The following is a 23217-nucleotide window of genomic DNA, read 5'->3' on the forward strand; positions in this document are numbered from 1 at the left end:
AAACGAACTTTGAATAAAAGGCGAGGAGAAAGAGATTGTTCATGGTATGATAATTAGTCCTGCCTACGTTAAGGACTTCCATAAGTCTCTAAACGGCTGAGGTGGGGAGGGGTAGAGTCAAAAACTGAGTGAGGGCCAGATAGTAGGATGACCAGCTGGAGATAAAAACACTCCACTCCCCATGTCTTTACAGTGTTGTGATCAAACTTTCAAAGACGGTACGTAACAGACAAAAGCATACAGTGTATGCTAATGAAATGAGATAAGTGGTTTTGAAAAATGAAGAGGTACCGCTCTTTGAGTTTTACAATTTTGGTTTGTTGCTTGTTTCTCATCCTTTTGCTTATTTTAAGTTGACCGTGCATTGGTGTGAATTTTATTTTTACAGGATATATACAAGAGTTACACCACGTGCCAGTTCCTGGGAACAAGCGTTCTGCAATTATTCCGGTGCCACAGAAGGGAGCTGATTTCATTAGTACTACTGTATCAAGGTTTGTTACCTAATACATCATGTCTAGCTTAACAGTAAGATTTTTTTTATTTGTATTAATTGGAACATGTTTGCACATCATTTGTAAGCGACCTCTGTGAATTTGATTGGTTTAACGTACCCTCACTATGGTCAACATTCTCTTAGTGACTGTTTGAAGCGAATACATGTAGCGGTCAGAAAGATTCCAGAATCAGTTGGGTCACTGCAAACTGTGGGTTTTTTTTTTTTTTTTAACCTGAAACAGTAAGAATTATACGAATTCATGAAATACACTCGTTCGTGTGTGTGCAAGTGCTTCGCCCGAATGGAACTGGAAACCTAAACAAAGCAATACCTGTGTGTCATAGTTTTAGAACAAATGCTCATATCGCAAAAAAAAATTATGACTGAAGATCTGCTTCGCATATCTAGCGTTACGAGCAGCAGCGCTTGTGTCGGGACAAAAGTCATAAACTTGCACAATGAAACATCATAACTGCATTCAGTTCCGTTTTCCTGATCAAAGAGGGGGGAGGGGGGAAATGTATACATGTCAAACACAGCAACGTTTTATAAAAAATTTAAAAAAAACCAAAAAAAACACACAGGTCAGTTTACTTGATCTCTTTAAATCCCCCAAGGTCGACGTCGTCTCTCAAATATTTGTCCACTTTTGACATAGTCTTTCGGATGAGACGAAAAACCGAGGTCCCTTCGTGTACACTACATTGGGGTGTGCACGTTAAAGATCCCACGATTGACAAAAGGGTCTTTCCTGGCAAAATTGTATAGGCGTAGATAAAAATGTCCACCAAAATACCCGTGTGACCTGGAATAATAGGCCGTGAAAGGTGGATGCAGCGCCTAAAGGCAGTCGATCTACTGGCCGATGTGAATGCGTGATATATTGTGTAAAAAATTCCATCTCACACGGCATTAATAGGCAACATGCGCCTTGAGTCGCCTTGTGTGGTGAGATACGTGCGCGATATAAATCCTCGTAAATAAAATAAAATAAATAAATAAATAAAATAAATGGCTATCCAAAGACTGCAGTGGCCAATTGATGTATGAACTCAGCAGTATGTCTGCATTGCAGCCTCTTGTCATTATTCACTCGGCCAATATCTCTGTATTTTGTGAAGAGGATTAAGAACAAAAAGAAACTGTCGGGTGTTTTTTTTTTACACCTTTGGATGTGGGGGTGAGTGATTACAAGGTACTATACCCTATATACCCTATACAGAGTTTGTTGACCCAAAGTAGGGGGTGGGCGTGTGCTCGATACTGGGCGTTTACAAGGAAGTTGACTGTAAATTCATATTGTATATTTGAATTCAGCAGTTTGTTCAGCTCTGTGTTTAAAAGTTTACCTTCATCATTTTGACATTCTCTACTCAAATAACATCTCAGACAATGTTGTAGACTCCATTGATAGACGATGTGGTGCATGAGAGAACTGCAATCTGAAGAAAAGATTAAGAAAGAATACACAGAGGAAGAATAGTCACAACAACATTAGCAGCACCAACAGTCTATATGATTTTACTCAAAGAACATTTAATCATAAAATAAAGATCAGTGTCATGTCAGTGATCCAATGAGTTTGGGGAGATGGGAAGGGTGGGGGCTGTAGAAGGGTAGTTCAGGAACTGAGGGAAGTACTGTACGGGTGGGGATAAGCTGGTTATGTACACAGTTTGAAACTAATCAGCATGGTCATCTATAGATGTAGTGACTGGTGCAATATTCAACGAATTTAAAAGGACGACTCTGAAATGTATCATGTGAACCAACTTCTCAATAAACCAAATGAAGACCAGTTTAAAAAGTTACCTGTTTCATTTTGGAATGCTTTTGGTCCCATCACATCTCTGATGTACACTCCATAGACGCACTGTAGTAATAAAAAACAAATGTTTAAGAGAAAAAAGATTATGCAGGGAGGAAGAACAGTAAGAACAACAGAATCAGCAGCAACATTCACTAATCTTACTCCACATAACACATAACACTGAATCTCAGTGAAGAGTTAGTAATCCAAATATGTTAATTAAACAGAGAGACATAGAGAGATTGAGAAGGAGACAACAGCTATGTGCATGTGCGTGTGTGTTTGTGCGTGAGTGTGTGTGTATGTGTGTGTGTGTGTGAGGGGAAATTTCATTGAAAACTAAACACTTTCTACTCTTCAATATCAACAGTCATAGACATAAGATTAAGAGCCACTGGGAAAGTTGGACATGAACATGTATATGTTGCAGGTGAGGAGGGGGGGGGGGGGGGCTGGAGGGTCTTTGTTGTTTGTAGATTATAACTTAGCACAAATTCCTGTTGTGCAGTGTGTAACACTGTAATGTATTAGCAAAAATGACTGTGGAATAACTTTCTTCTGTTATATATATATATATATATATATATATATATATATATATATCAGTATGATTACAGTATTTGAGACAATGACAAAAGGTGACGTTTTCATGTCAGTATGTCCCAAATGACATCACCAGTACATTTTTCATTCTATCTAATCTGTTTTCGTTCTATTTTTTTCTAATAACATGCGTTAACAATTGATTGCCAACTGGAATGGAAGAGCACAAAAAGTGTAACTTGATATGTAGTTTCTCTAGAGGGAAAAACATCTTCCACTTTCATGTCAGTGTGTCCCATGCAACATACATTTGCCAAACAGCTATGTGTAAGTAGATTATTTGTTAGTGGTATAGAAAATACTGATCAACAATCAAAGTCAGTTTTCACATTCATGTTCTACCTATTTCTTATTTGTTTATTCTTTTGGCAATGGTGAAATGTCAGCAATCGTGTGTCATTCGGGACAGTAGACATGACACCTGACCTTTTGTCACTGTCTCATTTGCAAAGTTACCGGGATCATTGTGGCATCCTCTTGATCCTATCACGTCTGAGACTTTAGTAGACGTGCCTGTAGAGGGAAGGGGTGGGGGAAGGGGAAGGGGGGTGGGCATAGAGAGTGTCGGTGTAATATGAAGGAGGGAGGGGAGAACCATTGGTAAATAAAACTCTTATAATATCAACAGTTCTGAGACTATTTGAGCACGAGTTCCCCATTACCACACAAAGGTGCAGATAGCAACAGATGTTACACCGAGAGTGGGGGGGGGGGGGGGGACTTTTAGAGGGTTGGTTGTTGGACTGTAGTATCTGAATAGCAGTGCTATGGGGGTGGTGCTGGGGCGGAGTATGTATCGTATGTAACTTGAATTGGATATTAATAAAAATGATCACTCAACCTAGAGCTAAAAACGGTGTTAATCTTCACAGACATTACATAATATGAATTCACAAGCATGTACCTTTTGTTTTGCCCTTGAGTTTGGTAGAAGGCAATATTGAGTGTCGAACACAAGTTGCATTGATCACTGTCACTGCGTCACCCTGCGGTCAATCTCCTCTGATCTGCAGATTGCACCAGCACAAACCCAAACAATGTTATGATCGCAAAAAAGCCTGCATAGCCAATGGATCTAAGAACACAAACACTCGATGGATCTAATTAGAGAGTCTGCAAACGAGTCATTTTACGTTGGAAATTCTATGACAATCTGTCAGTCAATGAAGCAGATAGATCTGTCCCTGCGATTGTTTTTGCAAGCAGATAAATGTTTGAACTTCACTTATCCCCTTATCATTCAACAAATTGATATCTTGCATGATGAATTTTGTGCCGAGGAGCTGAACAAACAATCAAAATCAAGCAAGTGGTAGACATTCAGAAGACAAACTTCAGTCGCCAAAAACAAACTGACGAGAAAGAACCTAGCTTAATTACTGCTGAATTGATTTCGGCCAAACCAACGCATTTGCATACCGAAGTCATTCCTCATTTGATTCCAATCATTGTACATGATCTTAATGCAAAAATATATACGAAAACAAGCTGATCGAAATGAGTAACATTGCACCTGCATTGACTGTACTGCAAAAGCGAAGGTCGTCTGCGACTGGAGATTTCGAAGTTGAACAGCAGCGTTTCTTCACACTCAGCTGTTGGCTTCCTCGGAAAAGTGAAAAGCGTGACTTGAAATCTAGCGGAAACCACATTCTATCTTTCCGTTTCGGTATTCTTGTGTAAAATCCATGAAAAAGTTCTTTCGAAAAAGGCGGCCGTCGTTATTTGGGATGCCACCTAGTGTCACACTACTATTTCCGGAGAAAGTGATGAGTGCGCTGATTGGCTGCAACGCTGCACCGGAGCCAAAAAATAGAAACGTGTCCTATTCCTTGCTCCGCTCCGCACACACCACTTTCTCCACTCCTGCAACGGAAGTAGCGTCATCTCTCCGCCTGGTGCAGCCTACTCCACCCTTGCTCCGCTTGCTCCACCTGTGTGTGAGCCCCGCTTAAGGCAGGTCAAATGGAGACAGGGATATTACTCTTCATACACAAAGGGAAGCCACTGAGTTGTGTCGCCATTTTTTCCTGGCAGGCTGGGAATTCGAACACATCGAACAGGGAACGCAGAAGAAGAAGAAGAAGAAGAAGAACACGTCGAACATTCGAATGACGTAAATAGAACAAACGTCACATTTTTCAGGCAGCGTAAGTGAATGACGTCAGAAAATGACGACACCGCCAGAAATAAAAACAATGCGACACGCCTCCCAACCACGAGGTCAAAAACACGTGGGCATCTAATGAAATCGGTACAAAGCCGTTCTCTTTGCCAGTGACATCGTAATAATCACCAAAGCTAACATTGAAGCTCCGGTAGCAGGTAAGAGAGTGTCTCCCAACCCGTGATGCTCACAGCGTGATTGCATCAGAATACCACATGTTAAAACCGGTGTTTGAACTAGAATAACAGCCAGTAGTATTAAGAACAAGTGTCTTGTGTATGCAGCCCTCTTTCTACTGTACGCTGGCAGCAGATAATACAATAATTGAAGTCCTTCGAGGCATAAGGGGCCCATAAGGCGAAAAATTGCTTTAATTCCACCCTCAAAAAGTCCCAGCCTTCAAACCGTAACAAATAACAGTACGCACTATTAAGCAAAATTATAAACCAAGCCTTGATTATTAATTTTTATTATTACACTTGTATCAAACAAGTGACCTCCACCTTTTGATTGGCGTTTTTATTACATTTGAATCGGACTTGTGGCCTTTCAAAGTTGCGGTGACCTTTGACTTTCAACAGAGGTTCTATGTAACAGTGGTTTTTAAAAACATAATTTAGTTGGCTCATATATCTGAGACAAATGATCGGACAACAGCCCTTTACATTATCGTGACACATATTTTTCTGAGGCACACTGGACAGTAATAGTGCAAAGGGTGGGGTTAATCAAGGGAGTGAACCCCCCCTAAAAACACTACCAACCTGTCGTTTTTTTTGTTTTTTTTAATGCCGTTTTGATCGCTCTTGCGTTTACAACCCATCTCATCAAATCGTAATTTATTTCCAGGCTACCAGCAATAAAATACCTCAACATGAGGAACAAATTTAAAATAAACTCTGGCAAAAGACGTGACGTCACAAAGTTTGAGTATGCGCAACATTTTCGTTTATCAGTGCACTTCGTTACCTGCCCATTGCTGCTTTGGGTGATATTTTTTAAATGACTATTCCTATGCAGATGTTTGTGTAATTGGCCGTTTTCAAAACATACCCATTTTTCGATTTTTCGGTCCAAAATTCAAAACGGGCACTGTCTTCCGAGACTCATAGCTCCGAAACGAACCCACTACCCTATATTTTTTTTATGCTGAATGCATAGCAGACAGATCGAACTTAAAAAATAACCAACTTTTGGGAGAAACCAAATTATATTTAACGGGTCCAGTGAACTACCTTAAAGTACACAAAAACTGAGAAAGAATTCTCCGTATCGCCGAGACTAATAGACTTCCTTGAGGCTTTTGACGTCACTAGTTAGACGCGACTTCACGGGATATACCCCTTCACTAAAAATAGTACAACTTTGCGCACAGCGTTAGCTCCTTACGTATTTCGTTACTCCGCAAACGACTAAGCAAGCGTCGTGACCACCAAGTTACGCATTTGCGGAGCTACGGAATATGTAGGCTTTACGTGTTCGTAACTCCATGCGTAACCTAACTTATTTGCGCTACCGACAAGACCTCGGCCACAGCAACGGAAGTAGCGTCATCTCTCCGCCTGGTGCAGCCTGCTCCGCTCTTGCTCCGCTTGGTTTGCTCCGCCTGTGTGTGAGCCCCCCTTAAAATGGAATAGTCTCAGATCTTGCAGTTAGGGTTTGGACACGCCGAGACTGCTTCCGATCGGGTCTTGGAGGAAATACTACGTCCCAGCTACAATTTTCGTCACAAGAAATACTACGTCACAGCTAAATTTTTCGTCACAACAAAACGTCATCAGTCCGATCGCTAGCCGCTGTTGGGCAACGATTAACCTTTGTGAGCTCCAAACTTCTTCTTCTTCTTCGTACGACGGTGTGAGCTCCAAACGCCAGCAAGGACACTGCCAGGGCACACGCCAATTGTTTGCTTCCCGGTTAACATTGTCATAGTCGTGTTGGACTTTTGCTCCCAGAGATGGGTGCAGTCGTTTGCATTTTTGTGTTGGCAAGCCCGAACCTTGCCTTCGATCCTGCCAGTATAGGCGGCGGAGGCGCCAAAGGCCCCGGAGGGCCTCCGGGCGGAGGGCCTCCGGGCGGAGGGCCCGGAGGGCCCGGAGGCTTAGGAGACCTTGCAAACCTCCGCCCGGATTCCACCAACGGATCTGGAAACAACGACGCAGCACTAGAACAAATGGCGATAAACCAAATAACAGCGAGATATGTGGCACAATGTCCGAATGGGGAGGAACAAATTAACAAGACCGTGACAGAGATGTTCAAGCTCGCCAAGATGACAAAAAGTAAATCTAATGAGACTTGCAGCGCAATGCTTGCCAAGAAGAAGTCTGAAATCTGCGGACAGTACGAGATTACGACCGCTGCCGCAACGGAGATGGAAGAAACAGACTGTGGCGACGACAATCCCAATCTGGACGCTGATCCGTTGTTTGAAAAGGTTCTTGCTGAAAGTGCATGCAAACATGCTGACCTTGAAGAAAAGTGCTCTGCCAGTGACGAGGGAGTGAGCGCCGATGACCAAATTGACGACGGAGGGAACGACGATGACCAAAGTGACAACGGAGGGGGCGACGATGACCAAAGTGACGACAAAGAGGGCGACGCAGCGGACGACGAAAAGGGCGACGCAGCGGACGACGAAAAGGGCGACGCAGCGGACGACGCAGGGGACGACGCAGGGGGGAAAGGAGGGAGCGACGCAGGGGGGAAAGGAGGGAGCGACGCAGATGCGAAAGGAGGGAGCTCCCGCCAGTACCAAGTGGCATCCCTTCTGCTTGTCTTCTCCTTGATGCTGGCTCACCCTGCAAGAGTGCTCTGCCTTTAAAGGTTCAAGTCTGTTCAGTTTTATATGGTACCAGGAAAATCAGCCTGACCTTTTGCAATTTCTGGGGGCAATTTTGTTTGGAACTTTCTTCTTCTTCTTCTGCGTTCGTGGGCTGAAACTCCCACGTGCACTCGTGGTTTGCACGAGTGGAATTTTACGTGTATGACCGTTTTTACCCCGCCATTTAGGCAGCCATACGCCGCTTTCGGAGGAAGCATGCTGGGTATTTTCGTGTTTCTATAACTCACCGAACTCTGACCACAGGCGGAAGGTATCGTTCACTGGACCACTACTTCCATAGAAAGACTGCAAGGTTTGTCACTCAGCTTCGAGTCGTGCTCCACTAACTTCAGAAAAAAATTATGCAAAAAATAATTGCCAATGTTAAGAATCCTTGTAACTTTACAAATGCCGTGATAAATGAATGTTCTAACTATCTGTACCTTTTATATTTAGCTGCCTGTCCGCTGCATGTTTTTAAACCGTATTTTGTGCGACCAAAGGTGTCTGTCAACGGCATACCACTTAGATCCTGTGCGAATGATAATCGTCGTATGTCCGAGGAGATAGTAGTCCGATGCGATCATTGGTTAATAACCGGATATTCGATTTATTCCGCAAACGGCTCTTCGCCAAAAACCTAAAGTGAAACTCCCGTGGGTAGCTTCCCTTTCCTGCAATATTTACATATGTTTTAGACCAATGAGCACTGGTATGCATATTCGGTGCGGGATGCATGATTTCTTACAAACTATGGGGTGGCGGTTCGCAAACGAACATTCGTCCAAATGATGGTTAAAAACAACCTGCAGCAGACGGCAGCTGAAAATTAAAGGTACATACAGTTAAAACAATCATTCAACTGTATTTATTTGACCTCACACAGACTGTAGGAAGAGGCAAACCGTCTTGAACAAAAAAAAATTGTCCACAGGAAGCGACTCCAAGAACACAGACGACTCGAAGCTGAGTAACAAACCTTGCAGTCTTTCTATGGAAGTAGTGGTCCAGTGAACGATACCTTCCGCCTGTGCTCTGACATGGATTACAGGATCTTTTTCGTGCGCACTTGGTCTCAGTTGTGCTTGCGTGTACACACGGGGGTGTTCGGACACCGAGAAGAGTCTGCACACAAAGTTGACTCTGAGAAATAAATCTCTCGCCGAACGTGGGTACGAACTCACGCTGACAGCGGCCAACTGGATACAAATCCAGCGCGCTACCGACTGAGCTACATCCCCGCCCCGTTTAGAACTTTCAAGCACACACATCTAATTTGTTCCTATCAATATCAGTAATTATTGATGTTTTGTTGCGTTTTGTTTTAAGGACTGTTTACTTGAACAACAAAAAGTCACAAAGGGTTTCGTCTGCTGAACTTCTGCCTCCTCGAAGGCACTGGAAAGTATTTGACGCATTCGGACTCCGACGCTGAAGAACTGACTCAAACAAACACGCAAACATAACAAATAACACAGAATCGTAAACGGTCATTTTCAATAATTTCAAAGAAATTTCTCAAACTAATTGTTTTATACTTCAAATCTAGGGTTTCTAAAGGTAAATGTGATCATTTCTAGTTCAAAATCGTCGTTTCTGTTTGCCAATAATACTCAGCTAATGTTACTACTCTTAAAAGTGTGACCATTTCGGTTGATGATGTTTGACCTTGACAGGGTTTTGCATGGCATAAGGCCGTCCGTCTACCTGGATCGATGCATACAAAAAGTCAACAACCGGGGTGCTTTCTGAGTATTAGCTTTCTGTGCAGAATAAGACTTTTTGATGAATGATTGTTTTACCTGACAGACACTAGTCTGGACGGGCGCTGTGGCGGGGTGGTAAGACGTCGGCCTCTTAATCGGAAAGTCGAGGGTTCGAATCCCGGCCGCGGCCGCCTGGTGGGTTAAGTGTGGATATTTTTCCGATCTCCCAGGTCAACTAATGAGCAGACCTGCTAGTGGCTTATCCCCCTTCGTGTGTACACGCAAGCACAAGACCAAGTGCGCACGGAAAAGATCCTGTAATCCCATATCCATGTCAGAGTTCGGTGGGTTATAGAAACACGAAAATACCCAGTATGCTTCCTCCGAAAAGGCGTATGGCTGCCTTAATGGCGGGGTAAAAACGGTCATACACGTAAAAATTTCACTCGTGCAAAAACATGAGTGTACGTGGGAGTTTCAGCCCACGAACGCAGAAGAAGAAGAAGAACTAGTGTCAATTTGCTAAACATCAATTCATAATAAATAAAAATATCCCCTCTGCTCCGGGATCAGTCGAGATATTAATTTTTGGTATGTGTTCAAGAGTGTGAGTGGAGGGGTGGCTTTAATCTCTTGTTTCGCCTTAGTTTGATTTTCTGTTGCTATCTGACCGAAGGTAATATGCATTTACTGTAAAAGGCATGCACAAGCTGCATGAGTGCGTGGAACATTCTCCCGTTACCCCCCCCCCCCCCCCCCTCTCCCCCAAACAAAACAGTGAAAAAAGTACAGACAACAAATACACAATCTTATCATTTTAATGAAGAAGGAGGATTGACACAGTTACGCTATCAGCTGAATCGTTGTATCATAGTGTCCCTTTATCCGTTTTACGTCTCTTTGTTTTCAAAATGGATGAATAAAGGATTTGAGTGACGCCATACCATCGTTGTTTTTGGACTATTTGAACGTGCCTCAACTTTCCCTCTCAGTTGAGACTCTCTCTTCAGTCTCACTTTGTCTCTGTCTCCCTATGTCTCCCCCTCTCTCTCTCTCTCTCTCTCTCTCTCTCTGTCTCCTCTCTCTCTCTCCTCTCTCACTCTCTCTCTCTGTCCCCTCTCTCTCCCGTTCTCTCTCTCTCTCTCTCTCTCTCTCTCTCTCTCTCTCTCTTTCTCTCTGTGTTTGTAAAGGCTGTTCTTAACCAGACGAACCATTGGTTCGCCGAACCATGGTTTGTGTCTTATGGGTGAACTTGTTCGGCAAACTCAAGGACTAGTTCGTCCAGTTAAGACACGAAACCTGGATCGCCGACAAACGAGGGGAGCTCACTCCGAGTCGACAATAAAAGCAAGTAAGTTATTCCCCTTCCAAAAATGGCTGCCTCCAAGACGAAATCACCGATTGAGTGGTAACTCCGTGCTGGTTGTCGATTTGGGTCTCTCCTTCCCCCTTGATCATGGTGCACGAAGCCTGGTTATCTTGAACTTTAGTGTGTTAAATTCATAGCTCAGAATCGAGTGGCATACTTTACTTATTTTAGATCCAAGTACCTGTAATCAAGCCCAAGAACATTTATCATGAAATTAATTGACGGATTAAGCTCCAAACCTAAGCATAATTAATTAATTTGGTTGTTTGATCGGCGAAAATGGCGCAGGTTGTCAACCAAGGGACTTCAATTACACGACAAAGTTGCCTCCCCTGTCCGCTGACACGGATAATTCCTTCTTTGACGCATGTAATTTGTAAACAAAATGCATTCCTACCAGAGTACGCTATGATTCGTACAGTTCATCGGAGTTCATTCCGTGACTTTAAAGGGATCTAAAAGACTTGTTATGATTACAAGTGCAGGTTCTCCAAATTTGGAGGCTTGAATGCCTCTGAATTATGAGCTATGAATTTAACACATTAAAGTTCAAGATTACCCGAAGCCTTCTAAGTCATTTACCCTCCTGGGTTCTTCTTCTTCTTCTTCTTTCTTGATGTGGACTGGGTTCATCAGAACGTCTGTAGTCCTGCGGCGGAGTACTGGGTGATTGGTTACTGGTGGTGGGTGACCCAATAACTCCGAGAAGATGGTTAAAAGTATAAAACTATTTACACGAAGAGCTGCAGGGTTACTGTGTCAGCGAGGCAAGTCCGTGGGTACGACCCAGACCAGTTTGGAAGGACTCCAGTGAAGGAGCAACTGTGGTCTTAGGGTCGAGCTTGTTCCACTGACGCAGTGTTCGGGGGAAGAAGGAGTTGAAGAGAACAGGATGGGATGCCCTCTCCTGGAACAGTCTCTGGGCTCCTCTGGTGCGGCTGTCGCCAGAGGTGTAGAACTCGGCCTTGTTGATGTCGACTATGCCGTTGTTGATCTTGTAGAGCATAGTGAGGCGGTTGGTGAGTCTTCTGTCGGCGAGTGGTTCCCATTGGAGGGTCTTCAGCATGCTGGTCACACAGCCTGGGGTCCGATCGCTGTAGTTGTTGTGGACGTAACGGGCTGCTCTGCGTTGGACTTTTTCAAGCTCCGTGACGTCTTTCTGAGAGATCGGGTCCCAGACTGGCGAGGCGTAGTCAAGGACCGGTCTGACCATGGCCTTGTACGTAGCAGCTCTGACGGTGGTGGTGCACTCCCGGAAGTTCCGCCGCAAGAAGCCCACAGTTCTGTTGCCCTTGTTGACAGTCGCTTGCACGTGGCTGCTCCAGGACAGGTCATCGGAGATTAAGACCCCTAGGTACTTGCTGGATGGTGTTGTTTCCAGAGTCTGTCCATGGAGGCTGTAGGAAGTTGGTAGGATGGGCTTCTTCTTGTTCGGGGCAATGCGGATGACGGTGCACTTGCTGGGGTTGAACTCCATCTGCCATGTTGATTCCCACTGTTCGAGGCTGGATAGGTCCTGTTGGAGCTGCAGACTGTCCGCTGGAGAGGATATACGTTTGAAGAGTAGGGAGTCGTCTGCAAAGAGTTTGACGCTGCTGAACTGAACGGATTCAGGGAGGTCGTTGATGAAGGCTAAAAACAGGAGAGGACCCAGGACGGTCCCCTGCGGAACTCCGGACTGCACTCCGACTGGAGACGATAGGACGCCCTCCAAGGCCACCTGCTGTTGACGCTGACTGAGGAAGGCAGAGATCCACTTGAGGGTGTCGTTTCTCACTCCGTAGTAAGCCAGTTTCGTGAGCAGGCGGGCGTGGGGCACCTTGTCGAAGGCTTTGGAGAAGTCCAACAGGATGGCGTCGACCTGGGCTCCCTCTGCTAGCTGCCGGGCAATTTCATGAACTGTGACGATGAGCTGGGTTTCGCATGAGCGTTTACGCCGAAAGCCATGTTGACAGTTGGTAAGGATGGCATGGTGGTCAAAGTGCTTCATGATGGAGCTGTGCACCACGTGCTCGAGTATCTTGCAGGTGATGGAGATGAGCGAGACAGTGCGGTAGTTGGCTGCAAGGTGTCGTTCCCCTTTCTTGAAGATAGGCACCACCCAGGCCTGGCGCCAGTCAAGCGGGACCTCCCCAGTATCCAACGAGAGCTGGAACAGTCGGACAAGGATGGGCGCCAGTTGGTCAGCAGCCATCTTCAAGATGAAGGCTGGAATGGAGTCTGGTCCAGTTGCCTTGTCCGTCTTCAGGTTCCTCAGGAGCTTGCGGACACCACCTTCGTTAATGTGGATATCATCCATCGCCGGGAAGGGGCTGTCGCCCATACTGGGGATGCGAGATGTGTCCTCGGTGGTGAACGCCCTCTGGAACTGTTCATTCAGGATCTCCGCCTTCTTGGCGCTGTCGCTCTGCAGGAAGCCATCTACGTTCTTCAGTGGTGAAACTCCAGCAGAGTCTTGCCCCTTGCTTTTCACGTAGGCCCAGAACTTCTTGCTGTTTGCAGTGAAGTCTTCACTGACGATGTCTTCCATGTACTGCTTGTGGGCGCCTCTGATGTGGAACTTGACCTCTTGCTGTAGTCGCCTGTACCTGTCGCGGTCACGCTTTTTCCCCGTCTTTCTTGCTTTCTTGTGGGCTCGTTGTTTTCTTCGTATGGCTCTTCTGATGTCAGTGTTCATCCATGGGTGGGAGTAGCGGCTGGCAGACATCTTGCTTGGTACTCGGTTCTCCATGATCTCATGAGTCTTGGACTTGAGAAGAGACCACAGTCCATGGACGTCATCTGGGGCGGCCATGAATTCAGGAGTGAAGTCAAGGAAGTCTTGCTTGATGCCCTCAGTGTCGGCTTTCTTCCATAAGGTGATTTTCCGGCGAGTCGGACGTGGTCTGAAGGGGGCGAGGGCACAGTCGAAGAGGACGATGTCATGGTCGCTGTTGCCGATAGACGGTAGGGGTCTACAACGCTGGCTGAGGCCTGGGTGTGTTGTTATGATCAGGTCCAGGGTGTTGCTCTTGCGCGTAGGGAATCGTACTAGCTGCTCCATGCCAGCGTCTGCAATGGTGTCCAGGTATGCTCTGTTCACCCGCTCTGGGTACTGGCGTCCAGCAACATTAGTGGTATTCCAGTTGATGTCCGGTAAGTTGAAATCACCACCGACGATCAAGATGTTCTTCTTTGCCTTTTCTTTCAGCTTGGCAATTTCTGATGTCGCCTCTCTGGTGTACCCCTCATCTGTTCTTCTTGGTGGTCTGTAACATGAAGCTAAAAACAGTTTCTTTCTCTTGGAGATCTGGATAGTGCCGCTAATCATCTCCACATCTTTCGAGCGTGAGACGTCACTCAGCTGTTTTGTTTTTGTTTAAAGGTTTTTAATTGATTCGAGAAAATAACGTGATTGGTATGGGCTGATCATTGTGTCTCTACCGTGGAGCCATCGGGGTTCTATGGGAAATGCTACACAAAAAAACTTGCCTGTGAAAAGGGAAAGACGGTGACCAAAAATAAATGATGATAGCGATATTTCTAATTGTGGATCAGCAGAGTCGAGAAGCATACATGATGTTTACCAAAGTGTGTGTGCGTGTCTGTCTGTCCACGTGTGTGTTTGAGCTCTTTTCGGTACAGAATATGAGTTTGGGGATTGAGTGAAGAGGGAGACCTAAAAAAAAAACTACTCGGGATTTTGGTTCTTTTTATCACAATTCAGTCTGTTTTAATTTTCAAGTTATATCAGAAATTTTCTATTTGCACTGATACACTGGAATCCCTTGTGGGTGTATTGCTTTAAGGGTCTACAAATAGTACTACTGAACCAAAATCATCCTGTTTCTTTACGTTTTGAGCAATTCAATTGGTCTTGGTTTTTGTTTTTTAAAAATTTGATTCCTCTTCATTCTTCTAAAAAAAAAGCTTTCATTGCGATAAACAAAACATTACTGGATAGACGTTTTCTTGGAGAACGTCTGTATTAGCAAGCATTTAAAGTAGGAGGACGATATGGAACGTACGATAAAAGGATGTGCTTTAGCTTTCTGTCTCATCATTTATAAATGTTGCCCTTCAATCACACACACACACACACACACACACACACACACACTTTTGATCCAGCTCCAACCATATTTCATAAGGCTTTATTCAGGGTTGTCTCTTGTTCTTAAACATCCGATTTCTAAGCACACGTCTGTGCTGAGAATATGAACATGAACCGATATGAACATCAATGTCAGCCGCCTTTTTATTATGAAATAATGTTCATTTGTGTTCCAAACACTTCCGAAGAATACTTGTTGGTGTGTCTTCAGTCGCCCTGACATCATCACAACTCGACCCTGTCCTGCAAAAATACAAATATATACAGGGTGACACCCAAACATTCAACCCAAACAAATGCTTATTTCTTTTACATCTGTTGACCGAATTAGTTATCTTTCTTTTTTTCTTTCTTTTTTTTTTGGTCCCTGTCCTGTCCTGTCTTGTCTTGTCATGCCTTGTCTTGTCTTGTCATCCCTCTATTGGCCTACTGGCAACCTTTTCCTAACTTGTCTTGTCTTGCCATGTCTTGTCTTGTCTTGTATTGTATATACATTTAGCATACATTTGGGTAAAGGTTTGCGAACAGGTAAGGGGTGTAAGAGAGAGAGAGAGAGAGAGAGAGAGAGAGAGAGAGACATAGATGGTGGTGGTCTATGTCAACACAGTTGTAAGTTCATAGGTTAAAGGCTGCCCTTTTCGTAGCGTTCATTAATTAATTCCTATTGTTTACATGTGCCAATAATGTTATAAAACTGTACCTAAGGGGATATAATAACGATTGGCTGTAGCTTTCGAAAACAGAAAAAATTATTTCAGTATTGCAAAGTGGTGTTGATAGTGTCGAATGTAAACAGAACAGTCTCAAAGTGAAAGTGGATGTTTTCCGGAAATTGCGAAGTTAACAAGAATACAGAAAAGCGCGCTTTCCTGCTTAGCACAATCCGCTACCGCGCTAATCTGGCATGTCAATATCACTACGTTATGCACGTGGAAGGTGAGCGATTTCCTTCACGCGGGGATTGACGAAGCTGTACCGTCTGTGTTGACGGTCTAAAAATAGCCCAAGCCCTGGAGAACTGTTTCTAAAGATAGCAATAAACTTTATTAAGAATTGATTATTTCTTGTAATTGGTAAGGACTTCAAACCTAAAACTTTGCAGGAAGCTTAATTTATACATCCCCGCAACGATGGGAAAAGCCCTGGAAGTAAGTAAACTAATTAAATAGGACTTTGTCAGCCTTTAAATGAGGGGTTATTGTGTATAGTGAGGAAATAATTTTCTGATGTATTTTTAATTCGATGAGTCTCTCAAATGCCCTTGTAATAACTTCAGCGTCTGCCCATGGAGTCTATATAGGTCAAAGTCTCAAATGTGATGTGATCAAGAGGATGCCGCAATGATCCAGGTAATATTGCAAATACTCAAACTGATCTAAAAGCAGAAGCATAACGTGATCCACAAACATTTCTGCTTAAACATTACAGGGTTACAGTACACCCAGAAAAACAGCTGGATGTTAGTGCATAATTATCTGCAAGTGCAAGCAACATCGACCCTCTCCCCCTGCTCTTTTTCCATCAGCAAGAGCAACATTTATTTTCATGTACAACTTTTCTAGTGCCTCTTATGTTGTATAACTGTTGATATTTAAATGAAGCAAGTGTTTGTTTTCAATGGCACTGCATTTCCCATGTACACACACACACACACACACACTGACACACACACACACACACACACACACACACATTCGCATTGTCTCTGCCTGTCTGTCTGTGTCTGGCTCTCTCTCTCTCTCTGTCTCTGTCTCTGCCTGTCTCTGTCTGTCTGTCTCTCTCTCTCTGTCTCTCTCTCTCTGTCTCTCTCTCTCTCTCTCTCTCTGTCTCTCTCTCTCTCTCTCTCTCTCTCTCTGTCTCTCTCTCTCTCTGTTTTTACATCAGTAATTTTGATCACTTGCACTTCACTGGGATTTACATTTAGTTACTGAATCAGTCATTCAGTGAGAGTGTTATGTAGAGTAAGAGTATTGAGTCTGCTGCTGCTGCTGCTGTTTCTCCTCTCTGCATAATTCTTGTTCTCCCTTAAAATGCTGGTGGTTTTTTTCATCATTACAGTAACCTGGTTGTGTTCTGTGGCAGTGCATAGTGGGAACCTTTTTGCTTAATGAATTTCACATGTGTCTGTAACTTGAATCTCCACCAAAAGAAGCTGAAGTAGCGTCATCTATCCGCCTGGTGCAGCCTACTCCACCCTTGCTCCGCTTGCTCCACCTGTGTGTGAGCCCCCCTTGACGCTACTTCCGTTGCAGGAGTGGAGAAAGTGGTGTGTGCGGAGCGAAGCAAGGAATAGGACACGTTTCTATTTTTTGGCTCCGGTGCAGCGGTGCAGCCAATCAGCGCACTCATCACTTTCTCCGGAAATAGTAGTGTGACACTAGGTGGCATCCCAAATAACGACGGCCGCCTTTTTCGAAATAACTTTTTTATGGATTTTACACAAGAATGCCGAAACGGAAAGATAGAATGTGGTTTCCGCAAGATTTCAAGTCACGATTTTCATTTTTCCGAGGAAGCCAACAGCTGAGTGTGAAGAAACGCTGCTGTTCAACTTCGAAATCTCCAGTCGCAGACGACCTTCGCTTTCGCAGTACAGTCAATGCAGGTGCAATGTTACTCATTTCGATCAGCTTGTTTTCGTATATGTTTTTGCATTAAGATCATGTACAATGATTGGAATCAAAGGAGGAATGACTTCGGTATGCAAATGCGTTGGTTTGGCCGAAATCAATACAGCAGTAATTAAGCTAGGTTCTTTCTCGTCAGTTTGTTTTTTTGCGACTGAAGTTTGTCTTCTGAATGTAGATCTACCACTTGCTTGATTTTGATTGTTTGTTCAGCTCTTCGGCACAAAATTCATCATGCAAGATATCAATTTGTTGAATGATAACGGGATAAGTGAAGTTCAAACATTTATCTGCTTGCAAAAACAATCGCAGGGACAGATCTATCTGCTTCATTGACTGACAGATTGTCATAGAATTTCCAACGTAAAATGACTCGTTTGCAGACTCTCTAATTAGATCCATCGAGTATTTATGTTCTTAGATCCATCGGCTATGCAGGCTTTTTGCGATCATAACATTGTTTGGGTTTGTGCTGGTGCAATCTGCAGATCAGAGGAGATTGACCGCAGGGTGACGCAGTGTCAGTGATCAATGCAACTTGTGTTCGACACTCAATATTGCCTTCTACCAAACTCAAGGGCAAAACAAAAGGTACATGCTTGTGAATTCATATTATGTAATGTCTGTGAAGATTAACACCGTTTTTAGCTCTAGTCTGAGTGATCATGCTTATTAATATCTAATTCAAGTTACATACGATACATACTCCGCCCCAGCACCACCCTCACCCCATAGCACTGCTATTCAGATACTACAGTCCAACAACCAACCCTCTAAAAGCCCCCTCCCCCACTCTCGGTGCAACATCTGTTGCTATCTGCACCTTTGTGTGGTAATGGGGAACTCTTGCTCAAATAGTTTCAGAACTGTTGATATTATAAGAGTTTTATTTACCAATGGTTCTCCCCTCCCTCCTTCATATTACACCGACACTCTCTATGCCCACCCTCCACCCCCTTCCCCCATCCCTTCCCACTACAGGCACGTCTACTAAAGTCTCAGACGTGATAGGATCAAGAGGATGCCACAATGATCCGGGTAAATTTCCCCTCACACACACACACACACACACACACACACACACACACACACACACACACACATACACACACATACACACACACACAGAAACACACACGCACATGCACATAGCTGTTGTCTCCTTCTCAATCTCTCTATGTCTCTCTGTTTAATTAACATATTTGGATCACTAACTCTTCACTGAGATTCAGTGTTATGTGGAGTAAGATTAGTGAATGTTGCTGCTGATTCTGTTGTTCTTACTGTTCTTCCTCCTTGCATAATCTTTTTTCTCTTTAAACAGTTTTTTTTTTATTACTACAGTACGTCAATGGAGTGTACATCAGAGATGTGATGGGACCAAAAGCATTCCAAAATGAAACAGGTAACTTTTTAAACTGGTCTTCATTTGGTTTATTGAGAAGTTGGTTCACATGATACATTTCAGAGTCGTCCTTTTAAATTCGTTAAATATTGCACCAGTCACTACATCTATAGATGACCATGCTGATTAGTTTCAAACTGTGTACATAGCCAGCTTATCCCCACCCGTACTTCCCTCAGTTCCCAAACTACCCTTCTACAGCCCCCACCCTTCCCATCTCCCCAAACTCATTAGATCACTGACATGACACTGATCTTTATTTTATGATTAAATGTTCTTTGAGTAAAATCATATAGACTGTTGGTGCTGCTAATGTTGTTGTGACTATTCTTCCTCTGTGTATTCTTTCTTAATCTTTTCTTCAGATTGCAGTTCTCCCATGCACCACATCGTCTATCAATGGAGTCTACAACATTGTCTGAGATGTGATTTGAGTACGAGAATGTCAAAATGATGAAGGTAAACTTTTAAACACATAGAGCTGAACAAACTGCTGAATTCAAATATACAATTACAGTCAACTTCCTTGTAAACGCCCAGTATCGAGCACACGCCCACCCCCTACTTTGGGTCAACAAACTCTGTATAGGGTATATAGGGTATAGTACCTTGTAATCACCCACCCCCACATCCAAAGGTGCAAAAAAACACCCGACAGTTTCTTTTTGTTTTTAATCCTCTTCACAAAATACAGAGATATTGGCCGAGTGAATAATGACAAGAGGCTGCAATGCAGACATACCGCTGAGTTCATACATTGGCCACTGCAGTCTTTGGATAGCCATGTCAAAAGTGGACAAATATTGAGAGACTCATCGAAGGTTTACGAGGTCGACCTTGGGGGATTTAAAGAGATCAAGTAAACTGACCTGTGTTTTTTTTTAATTTTTTTTTAAATTTTTTTTATAAAACGTTGCTGTGTTTGACATGTATACATTTCCCCCCTCCCCCCTCTTTGATCAGGAAAACGGAACTGAATGCAGTTATGATGTTTCATTGTGCAAGTTTATGACTTTTGTCCCGACACAAGCGCTGCTGCTCGTAACGCTAGATATGCAAAGCAGATCTTCAGTCATCATTTTCTTTTGCGATATGAGCATTTGTTCTAAAACTATGGCACACAGGTATTGCTTTGTTTAGGTTTCCATGTTCCATTCGGGCGAAGCACTTGCACACACACGAACGAGTGTGTCACATAGTGAGAAACATGAGGGTATAGACATGTTTTGCACATTAACAAATCCTACTATCATTCTCATAACCAGTGATCAAATACACGATTTTTCACGAGCCCCTACTTTTGAGCAAAATTAGTGCATACGGGGGATTGGCGAGTAGAAGGTAGTTTACGGTACAGGTGTTTTTTTCATGCAAACAAAATTTTTTTTATGCAAACATGCAGATTGTGAGGTTAAATTGCCGAGAGTTATTATGCAATGTGTGACTTGCATCGAGTTGTGTCGCTATGCAGAGTGTGACTTTTCTTGTTTAATTGCCGTACTATTAAATGGAAGATACTCAGATTAAAGAAAGTCTTACATTGGGAGGTAGGAATGTGCTTTTGCATGGTTTGTGACAAGACAAACTTTCCTTATAAGAGCTTAAAGATACATTCCATGACGTTTGAACCAAAATGTCAGCTATCATAGATCTCTCGAACTAAACAAAATGAGGGTAACCTTCTACCGGAACGCATACCAAAAGTATGATAGCTGGTAGTGTTCTGTGCATAGTGGGAGTCTTTGGCGGCTTCATGAATTTCACATGTTAACACCAGTGTCTGTTAGGTAATGAATCACACATCCTCCACTCTTCACTGAAATAAGTCAGAAGTATGTGCCCATGTTAAAGATGGTCTTATTTTACCCATATATACCAAGACAAACAAGTGGTGTCTGTAATATGAGGAGTAACATACCGTTAGAGGCCCAGTCCTTATTTTGAAAGCAGTTCTGTTCAGCTGGAATAAAATTCTCTTAAATTTGTTTCTTAATTAAATAAAAACAAAAACAAATTGTTGTGCACGCAAAGCAGTCCGGCTGTTTTTGTTGTTGTATGTGTCTAAGGGCAGAGATGATCTTATTTTACGTAACAGCTTTTCCAGGTCAGAGTGAGCACAATCGTTTACATGGGGAGGACTGTGCCTACGTGGATTTGCATTATTCAAATGCAGGAAACCAACAGCACACCGAATAGTTTCTGAGCTATTACAGTATATTTTTCCCTTTCTCTGGTCTCAGAAATATAACAAATGCCAGGGCATACAGTCGTAATCGTATGTGAATTTTCAAACAGATTTGCATAAAACAAAATCTATGTGTTCTTGTGTTTTGCGAGCTGTATAATTTCCTCATGCTATCTGATTTTGTTATCTTTCAGGTGTGTTTTCTTTACCGCAAGCACATCTACGTACAATGGGAAAATTAAAGACATACACCAGCCCACACTGGGCACAGTGCAGAACAGAATATGAACAAGGTATGTAGCGTTGGATGCAATAATCAGATTAAGTTGTCTTCTTCTGCATTATGCATATATGCAATATTCATCTTTAGTGCGCGCGCGCGTGTGTGTGTGTGTGTGTTTATTGGTTGAAGACGACACAGGTTGGTGCCTCTTCCCTCATTTGTTTTTCTGTGTGCGAGACTTCGTGAGTCAGTTGCGTAGGCAGGATAGCTAACTAGTTGCCTGCAAGACCGTTAACGGCATTTTGCACTTTATATTTGCAGGCTGTACATTAATTTCAGCTTAGGTATGACCAATACCAAAAGTTGCAATGTTGTAGGTGAAATGGTCCGTCTTTTGGGCTCTTTCCAAAAAGAATCCGAATTCGGGGATAGACTCAACCGTTTCAGGTTTAATATGGAGCCGTACACTAATTAACCCGATTTAAGCATTAAAGAATTTAAGATTGTTAGTTTTGGAGGGTATAAACTATGTAATTTAAAGGAAAATTTCAATAATAAATTTTCATTTCTTCTCTTCTCTTTTCGATCCGCGGGACGAGCACCATACCGTCGAATATCCGTTTGTATGGCCATGTTGGGTTTTATGCGTGCATGCCTGGTTTTCTCCTGTAGATGGGTGTCGGCACAGAAGGTCTGCCCGCTGTCCTCAGCCAACATGCTCCGTCTTCATGGCAGCTCAAATTTTTTATCGAGGTTCTCTCCTCTAGATCCGCCGTGTTTCGCCTAGGGGCTTGCGCTGCCTAGTTGATAGGGTCACCTCGTAGAGGATGTGGTCATAGACCACGCACGGTCGGTCTTGGGATAGGGAAACGTTATGCTAGTCCGGAGGGATTACGCCACAATGGCCACCTCGCGAAGACCCAGGGTCCTAGACTAGGGAGGTCCAAGGGGGAGCACCGGGAGGGCTACCCCTCTACCCGCACCTCCAACACAATCCCTTCCCCTGGTAGCTTCATCCCCAAGGAGGAAACAAAGCTACCTGCAACACCCCAAATTTTCATTTGATTAATATACTTACCCAATTCTCATAGTTTATACCCTCCCATCCTTCCACGCTACTTAATTTCCTATGGCGTCTTTTTTGTAGCTTGGTTACCACCCTTTCGAGGGCAGGTAATTTGAGTAGTTTTTCGACATCTAGCATATGAGATCTTAGTCAATGCATCCCTCAGACAACCAGTGACACCGTTAATGACACATGAAGCAATAAGGTAACTATCAGATAACACTTGTATACACAAAATCCACTCGGTCAAGATCAACAAAATCTTACGATCTTGTTAACTCATTGGAGACGTAATGTTTTAATCCTTTTTTTGTGTTGAAAATGTGCTGAAAAAAGAAGATTACTGCTAGATCAAAACTCAAAAGTGTTCCAAATTACCCCTCCATTTGACCTGTGAACTCGCCACTGTGTTGACCTTTGTCATGCATAAGATATAGTTGGACTGGGTGGCCGAGTGGTAACGCACTTGCGCTCGGAAGCGAGAGGTTGTGAGTTCGACCCTGGGTCAGGGCGTTAGCAATTGTCTCCCCCCTTTCCTAACCTAGGTGGTGGGTTCAAGTGCTAGTCTTTCGGATGAGACGAAAAACCGAGGTCCCTTCGTGTACACTACATTGGGGTGTGCACGTTAAAGATCCCACGA

The 23217-nt window shown here is 43.6% G+C and overlaps 1 protein-coding gene and 2 long non-coding RNA genes across 3 annotated transcripts in view; 2 read left to right on the plus strand and 1 right to left on the minus strand.

Annotated features, from left to right (window-relative positions):
* LOC138965201 (RNA-splicing ligase RtcB homolog) overlaps positions 1-23217 on the plus strand; it is a 145398-nt gene that overhangs the window by 121545 nt on the left and 636 nt on the right. Inside the window, exon 11 of the transcript XR_011455352.1 lies at positions 21483-21581. The gene's annotated coding sequence lies outside the window, so the exon portion shown is untranslated. The remainder of the gene's footprint in view (positions 1-21482; positions 21582-23217) is intronic.
* Positions 1848-4864, minus strand: LOC138965188 (uncharacterized). Its single transcript, XR_011455350.1, has 4 exons — positions 4426-4864; positions 3817-3919; positions 2312-2372; positions 1848-1941 (listed from the first exon to the last, which is right to left on the minus strand). It is a non-coding gene; the product is annotated as an uncharacterized lncRNA (long non-coding RNA).
* Positions 17159-20417, plus strand: LOC138965211 (uncharacterized). The gene is made up of 4 exons (XR_011455358.1): positions 17159-17676; positions 18187-18289; positions 19043-19103; positions 19469-20417. It is a non-coding gene; the product is annotated as an uncharacterized lncRNA (long non-coding RNA).

The sequence above is a fragment of the Littorina saxatilis genome, linkage group LG4 (assembly GCF_037325665.1).
Source record: "Littorina saxatilis isolate snail1 linkage group LG4, US_GU_Lsax_2.0, whole genome shotgun sequence".
In the NCBI taxonomy this organism is placed as follows: Eukaryota; Metazoa; Mollusca; class Gastropoda; order Littorinimorpha; family Littorinidae; genus Littorina; species Littorina saxatilis.